This window comes from Pseudorasbora parva, chromosome 8 (assembly GCF_024679245.1).
Source record: "Pseudorasbora parva isolate DD20220531a chromosome 8, ASM2467924v1, whole genome shotgun sequence".
NCBI classification, from domain to species: Eukaryota; Metazoa; Chordata; class Actinopteri; order Cypriniformes; family Gobionidae; genus Pseudorasbora; species Pseudorasbora parva.
In genome coordinates, this window is record NC_090179.1 from 25767881 (window position 1) to 25776086 (window position 8206).

Sequence of the window (8206 nt, forward strand, 5' to 3'; positions counted from 1 at the left end):
TTATATATATATATATATATATATTTGTATTCAGCAGAACAAAGAAACTCATACAGGTTTAGAACAACTTGAGGGTGAGTAAATGATGATATCATTTTCATTTTTGGGTGAACTATCCCTTTAACTCTTTTCCCCACGTTTCTAAAGTAGTCACTAGCCAGCCAACAACAGTATTTTTTATCACTTTCAGAAAAATTCCGTGGCCGTCAAAATATGTTGCATGAATCTCTGAACATGATATATCACAAGAAAGAAAAGAGCATCTGCTTTTAATAAAAACAAACAAACAAACAAACAAAACTTTATTTTAGCTTTAACTTTATTTTTTTGGGGGTGTTTCATAAAAATAAAAAAGCAACAAAAACAGTTGTCAAAGACTTTGAGCAGTTTAGATTAAGAACGATGATCAAACAGATCATATATATATAGATTCCACATTCCAAACATAGTAGACTGCCTCAACAACCCCAAAGCTTGCACAGTTCTATCCCTTTTCCTTGGTTGACATCACGCTACGTTTACACCAAACGCGAATTGAGCGTCAAAATCGCGTCTACCGGGTCTAGTTTGACGCGTGAACATTTTGAATCCATTCGCGCGTCCGCAGCTAATTGGGTTAATGAGCGCTGAGCACCCGGAGATTTCCTGGATCTCAGGTCTCAAAAAACGCAAGAGTGTTCTTTTTAAATAGGCTCTGTATGAGTAAAACAACCTAGGTAAACCGAATATTTTAAACAACTACATTTAGTGACAAAATAGGGTTTCTCATCACGTGGCAGCAGCAAGCTGGCTCCTCATTGGTTAACGCGGCGCGAATTGACGCCAAAGTTCAAATTTTTCAACTCGGGCGTAGACGCAAATTCACTTCAAACGCGTGAATGCACAAAAAGCACCCTTCGCGCGTATCGCGCAAGACGCTCAATTCGCTTCAAATTCGCGTTATTCGCGCGAACTGGACGCACGAATGAGGCGGAAACGCGCCCATCGCGCTGCACGAAATGCGTCTATCCCGCCGCAGGACCTCCAGACGCGTGTCAACACGCTTTTCCATTGACTTAACATGGAAATCATTCGCTCCAGGCGCTCTATTCGCGTTTGGTGTGAACGTACCTTTACACTCAGGGCCATTTTTTGGGGTTTCCGCCTGGATTTGGCCTACCCAAACTGAAAAGCTTCCCATTCACACATACAGTGGTCTAGGTTAAAAATGTTGGTGTCATTTTACAGGAAACCCTTTGAAGTTACATAAAACACTGCTAAGTGTTTTATACATGTAATCTAAGTGATAAACGTGTAAGTATATGTTGTCTAAGCTGTAATAACCCCCCCAAAAAGTAGGCGCTTTTTGATTTTTTTTTTCTTTCATAAATTAATTTTTGAAAGTGTGTAACTCAGGCCCTGTGTGCTCTAGGAACCTGCAGACAGTTTGGGCTGTTTCCACTAAATTACAGAAAATAGTGGAAAAAAGAATTTTATCTGTTATGTTATGTTGTATGCCAGATTTACTCAAATGGGTCTGAAGGGATGACCCCCCTTTTCCCCCCTTTTCCCCCCCTTTTTTCCCCTCCCCCGACCCTGCTACCCCCCTTCACCACCCCCTCCCACCACCATATACAGTGATATAAAAGCAATATTCCAGTGTCATTAAATTAATTATACATGCTGGAAGCAGCCCAAAGTATCTGCAGGGTCCTAGAGCACACAGGGCCTGAGTTACACACTTTCAAAAAAAATAAAAAAGCGCCTAATTTTTGGGGGGGTTATAACAGCTTACACAACATATGCTTACATGTTTATGACTTTTACCAGTGTTTTATGTAACTTTAAAGGGTTTTCTGTAAAATGACACCAACATTTTGAACCTAGACCACTGTATGTGTGTATGGGAGGCTTTTCAATTTGGGTAGGCCAAATCCAGGCGGAAATGACATCAGAGTAATTTAGTGTAAATACATTACTTTGTGTAAAACAAATGCCAAAGTGATGCATATCTCCGAAAGTAGAGACTCTAAGCTTTCAAATGGTACCACATATGACATCATAGCTCCTCCACAGACATTTAAAATGGAAAGTAAATACATGACGATGTAATTTCCGACCCTGTACAGGGTCCTCAGAGTTTAAGTTAACATGGAAATCATTCGCTCCAGACGCTCTATTCGCGTTTGGTGTGAACGTACCTTTAGAGGTGTTCACGGGTACAAACTTTTTTTTACCCGAATGTCCTCTAAATGAGATTATTGATGTGAACCGACCCGGACTTGTTTATTATTTGAAAAGTTGGAACCGGAGCAGAGCAGAACTGCGTATTATCATGAAATATACTACCCAGAACTGACACGGACCTGTCTATTATTTGAAAGCTGGGTCCATACAGACACAGACCCGACTGGATTTGATCATATACATACGAATCTCAGGTCGGGTCTCGGGTACAAGTCGACATTTCATTCAGTGACACTTTTTATTTATAATGCATTTTAATGTTTGATGATTGTTATAGTACATGTGCATCACTTAATCGCTTGTTTCTGCTTCTTCATCTGTGTTTTTAAAGAGATTCTGTACTCTTTTAGAAGATGTGTAATAGCGCCCCCTGCCATATAACAGTGAAAACAAGGATTGCCTGAATATTCTGTCAATGGCGGGGATAGAGTAAAGTAGATTTCAAACGAATCCCTTTGTACATTATTAGTGGACTACACACAAATTCAGATGCTCAAAATTAGGAACATATCTGTTTTGTTTATAAATGTTTTCAAACTATATAAGTTTATAAGACTGTATGTAAAACTGTGAAAAATGTATAGGCTACCCAATTAAGAGTAAACACAACTACAAGCCAAATTTAAGTATATCTTGATCAAAAGATTGAATACAAGTATAAATTTACTTGAACTTTTCTGTCAGTATAAGTCAAGTGTAATTTTAAGTATATTTCTGAGAAGAAGGCCTACATAAAAAGTAGACTGAAAAAGTATACTTCTTATTTTTTGTTTAAAAGAAGTATACTAATAGCACACAAAAAAAATCTTGTTTGTAAGGGCTGCCCTATCAACAGTATGCAGCATCATATTTCTGTCATTTTCTGCTATAGTAATGTGCACAAATATGAAATACTGTGAAGTTTACAGCGGTTTGCAAAGGATACTTTTGGTGATACTGTGACTCACCCAGCAAATAAATTATAGCCATTGCTTTAGACCCCTGGCTGGTTTGATTTAGATTGTGTTTTTTTAGTTCAACAAGCCAGATATAATTCATATAAATCATCAGGTCTGTAATGTATTGTGTTTTATGGGTGACTGTTGTTCTCCACTCTGAGGAATGCAGAATGGGCATATTTGGAGATGAAAGCACTAAAACACAGGACCTCCTTGAACTAGATTTTGCACTCTCTGTTCAAAGCAACTTGTTTAACATTCTATACTACATCTTTCAAAGGGATGTATGAAGATCAAAAATGGTTTTATCAAAACCAGTCCCAAAGTTGGAAGGGTTGAAAAGGATAAAAGTGGGTTTTCCATTAGCCGTATCTCCCATTTATTTATATCTATGGGACTGTAATGCATTGTGTGTGCTTTCGTCAGAGAGTGATTATATATATATATATATATATATATATATATATATATATATATATATATATATAGAGAGAGAGAGAGAGAGAGAGAGAGAGAGAGAGAGAGAGAGAGAGAGAGAGAGAGAGAGAGAGAGACTTGAACTATATTTGCTAGAAAACAATACAATACGTACCAATCCAAATCTCATGAGAAAACAGAAATATTTTACATTTCACTTGAATTTGAAACAAGCTTGAAGGCCCACCCATAAACCCTCAGCGGGGCATAAGCAGATTGTACAAAAACATGAATGGTCGTACAAATTCGCCACCAAATTATTTTGCCAAAAAAAAAAATAGTTACCTTTACATTACTTTATTTTCAATTCTCTCATTTTAAATACGAAAATCATGTGTCCGATTCTTTTCTGGCATGTTCCTTATTTCAAATTGAGTATATGCTGGAAACAGATCTCAGTGACATTATGATATATTACACTCATTGACTGCATTGCACTGCACATCCACTCACAACACGTATTGAACAAGAATAAACAAAACATCATCTGAGAATATACAGTCTCATAACCACTTTCATTAGTTTCTATTTCAGGTAAATGCAAATGCAAGATACTCCTACACTGTAAAAATAATTCAGGTCTCCAATTGAAAATTTTCAGGTGATTGATCACATCTAAATTTTCAGTTGGACGAATTTAATTTCTGTGAATTAAATTGCATCAATTCACAGAATTTAAATTTGACCAACTGAAAAATTTAGATGTGATCAGTCCATTTTTTATTTATTTTTTACAGTGTAAGACCCAGCTGTAATAACTTTATAGCTGTTGTGGTCAGGATAAGCCTGGCATATCCAAAAGTATGAAATACAAAGCAACACCATCAGAATAGCACCACAGTACGATCCAGGAATAAATACTGATGCCGGTATCCAGTGAGAGCAACGTCAACATAAATATTTAGTAAGTAGCATAAGTTCCTTTGGCTAGTAAGGAAGGAGATTTGAATACAGGGTGAATAAATCAACAAGACAGGGACTGTCATGACAAACAGACAATTCTGCAAACCAAATCATGCATACAAATAGACATTTCAAATCAAGCAATTAAAGCCAGCAGACAAAAGTACTTTATGCTCTAAAGCAGGGCTTTTCAAACTTTATGATGCCAAGGACTCCCAAATATGATGAACCTTTATGAGGGACCCCCTTCCTAAAATCCATCTATTTTTATGTACGAAAAAACATTTAAACTGTTAGATAAATAGTAAGTGTGATATTAAAAATACAACATATTGTTTCCCATCTTAAAATTGGCTATTAATGTTGGATGTATAAACCTGAAGAACATTTTCAATTAAAAATGATTTGTACAACTTTCACAATAAATGTATGCAAACAGCATACATGTTAAGAAAACTGCCTCACAACCCCAGTGAGAAAGATAAAGGGGACTCACTAAAAACTCTCTTAAGACACAAAGCAAACATATACTATTCTGGAATGTATAAGGCAAGAAAGGAGAGAAACATTTAGAAATCAAACAGAATATTCAGTAGACTTTATCCATTTTTGTTTTGTCTTTTTATTCTCTGAAATTTTCTGGGGACCCCTTAGAACCATCTGGAGGACCCCGGGGGATCCCCGGACCTCAGTTTGAAAAGCGCTGCTCTAAAGAACAATCAATGATAATCTGAGAAACTGAAATCTTGACTGAGTGAGCTGTGAGCATATTAACTGCTTTCACTTTAGAGCAGAAACCATTCACATGAGCACACACACATTATGACGAAGTGTTGAAAAACATTACCACTGTGTATTTTTCTGCCCCTGATGCAGTGCCAAGGCCATCCCCTTAAACTCAGCTCATACATGGGTTCATATTCGCTAAAAAATTGGTAATGTAATCATAAAGTGCTACCCTCTTTAAAATAAAGGTTATTTGGAAGGTGTAAGGTTCCATTATGACCTTTCATATTCAAAGAACCTTTGCACAAAAGGTTAATTGTAGCGCAAAAAGGCTCTTTAGACTTTAAAATGGTTCGGGAAAAAAAAGTTCTTTAAAGAACCTTTCACAAAAAAAATTCATCAGGGAACCAAATGCTTCTATGGCATCACCAGGAAAACCCCTTTTTGGTTCTTCCTGGCACTTATATTTGCGGTGGATTTTTTAAACTAATCTTTATTGACTAACATCTAACATTTCTTTTTCTAGAGGCCTAACATTCTAACTCTTGAGAGCAGAACAAACTGTACCATGTCATGTGTGTTGAAGTTGTGGAAAATTTGAGAAGCTGTCTAGACCATCTCAAAGTAGTATAATTGTCTAAAATAGTCTATGAAATATTGAGTAATCAAATGAACTACTAACCTCTATGGTTAACAGACGGAGTAGGGGGAGGGGGGCTTGTTTTACATAGATTGAACCAATCATATTGAATGAAATGGAAAAATGCTCATGAGTAATTTGTCATGTTATTCTAATTTTATGTATATCCTATAAAAACTGATGTATTCTTTCAGGGTGTGATTCTCTGAGATTGTTCGAGGACTCTACTGGCCAATTAAAGCATTAAGGCATTTGCCTGTCTTGCTACGCAGATTAAACACTGGAGATTTTACTTCCATTCTCAAGTGTTTAATGGAACACTAGACCAACACTAGAGAGTGATGGTGTTCAAGAAAAGGTTGAGACGTCCAATGACTCAAACAGCTATTGAACTTTGTAAATTCATGTGTCTGGGAAACCGGTTGAACTTCAGGTGCATATAGGGGAAAATCTATCAAAACCACAATTCATTTTAATTCTTTTACTTTTTCATTTTCATATTCCTTGTAATAATTAACACATAATCCTTTTATTAATAGCCCATTATACATTTCAGTTAAAACTACATTGTTCTACTCATCTTTTTTTTCCCTGAATAATTAATTTCAATATAATGGAAATGAACGTGGACATATAAATTGGCTAATATTCCAATCAAATAAATTGTTTTTTTAAAGAGGTTTTTTTTTTTTTTTTTTTTTTTTTTTTTTTTGTAGCCTACACTAAACAATGGTTATGTTCAATATATGGGATTTATATGTTAATAGTACTTAGACATGGAGACACAAATGGCAGCATTTGCTGAAAAAGCAGCCCACAATAGGAATAAGTGTATAAGAATGCCAATAATGCAATGAACCACTAAAACGACTTCTTATCACATTTCAATTTAGATCAATTTTAACCCTGGTCACACTACTATAGTGGTTTAACAATATATCATTTAACAATATAGCCTGTCACAAAATATCGCAATACAAAATTCCAATGTAGCCTATCTTGGACAGTGTCTGTATTGTGTATAGTTGTGCCAAATCCAAATGTCTTATGTTACCAGTAAACAAGTGCCCTACATTATTTTAATATAGGGCGTAATGGACAATAAAGGTCAGAGAGAACGAGAAGAGTCGTGTTCCCCGCTGTTGAGACAAGTCGGGCTTTTCTCAAGACTATCCCACGTGCTTTAGTTTCACTTGCACGCCGTTAATTGATTATAAGCTCAAAAAGACTTTAATGGGCTGAACGCCGAATAAAAGAGATGATGCGTTTCACGGGGTGAATGTAATAGATTAATATAATATAAAACGAATAACCAATTTAAATCACACATAGACTATTACATTTATGACAATTTGCTTAAAACTCAATTACAGTAGCTTGTTGCTATTATCACGAACATATTTTGCATAAAAATGTCATAGAGGCCACTTGCATAAGAGCACGGTTCCATTCAATACGGAGATCAATCTAGGTTCTTCTTTGATATAGACTAATACTAATTCACAATCTGCTAAATACCACAACAGACAGAATTACAGAAACCAGTAGCCTAACTAGTCAAGTCAAGAAGATTGACAACCTAAATTCATTTGCAAATAAAAAGCGCGTCACGGGCAGGAACTATATGCACGAGAATCAATTTACCCATATGCAGAGATAATATTTTATCACTCAGGGTAAAACAGAATAGTTTTTAATAGGCCCTAGCTAGGTAGTGTCCATACTTCAAATTAAGCATATAGTTACAGAACATAGAGTTTTAGACACACATAACACAATTTCACTATATTGTATTAAATATTCAACGTCCTACCGTTCAGAGAAACATGCTTTTGGATAACAATAACTGTTCTTAAATTCCGTTGGTCGTGTTGAAATGGTGCTGCTACCCAATCCAATTTCCTTAGTCAATGAGAAAAGTTTTTTCGCTCGGCTACTGGGCGAAATTAATCATTCTATAAATCAAAAGTCAGATGAAATGAAACTGCGCTTACACACGTTCATCTGAGCGCGCGCACAACACAGAACACAACGTGTGGACGCGCCTCACCTATTAAACACTGTGAGACAGAAGGATGTTCTTTTTCTTTAAAGGGGCAGGAACCTAAATAACGTCATAATTCATGTGAATTGACCTAGAACCTTTATTTTACATCTTAAACTAAACCTATAGGCCTAACTTGTAAAATTAAACGGAATTTAATCGTGTGGAGACTGAAATTAAAACAATAGGAATATTTATGGCATAAACACAAGCTGAAATTGCACTGTGATGTTGAAATATTTGTTTGTATTG

The 8206-nt window shown here is 35.9% G+C and overlaps 1 protein-coding gene across 1 annotated transcript in view; it reads right to left on the reverse strand.

Moving 5' to 3' along the window:
* gipr (gastric inhibitory polypeptide receptor) overlaps nucleotides 1-7915 on the reverse strand; it is a 35225-nt gene extending 27310 nt beyond the window's left edge. The window contains exon 1 of the mRNA XM_067450526.1: nucleotides 7724-7915. The gene's annotated coding sequence lies outside the window, so the exon portion shown is untranslated. The remainder of the gene's footprint in view (nucleotides 1-7723) is intronic.
* Between the last annotated feature and the right edge of the window lie 291 nt (nucleotides 7916-8206).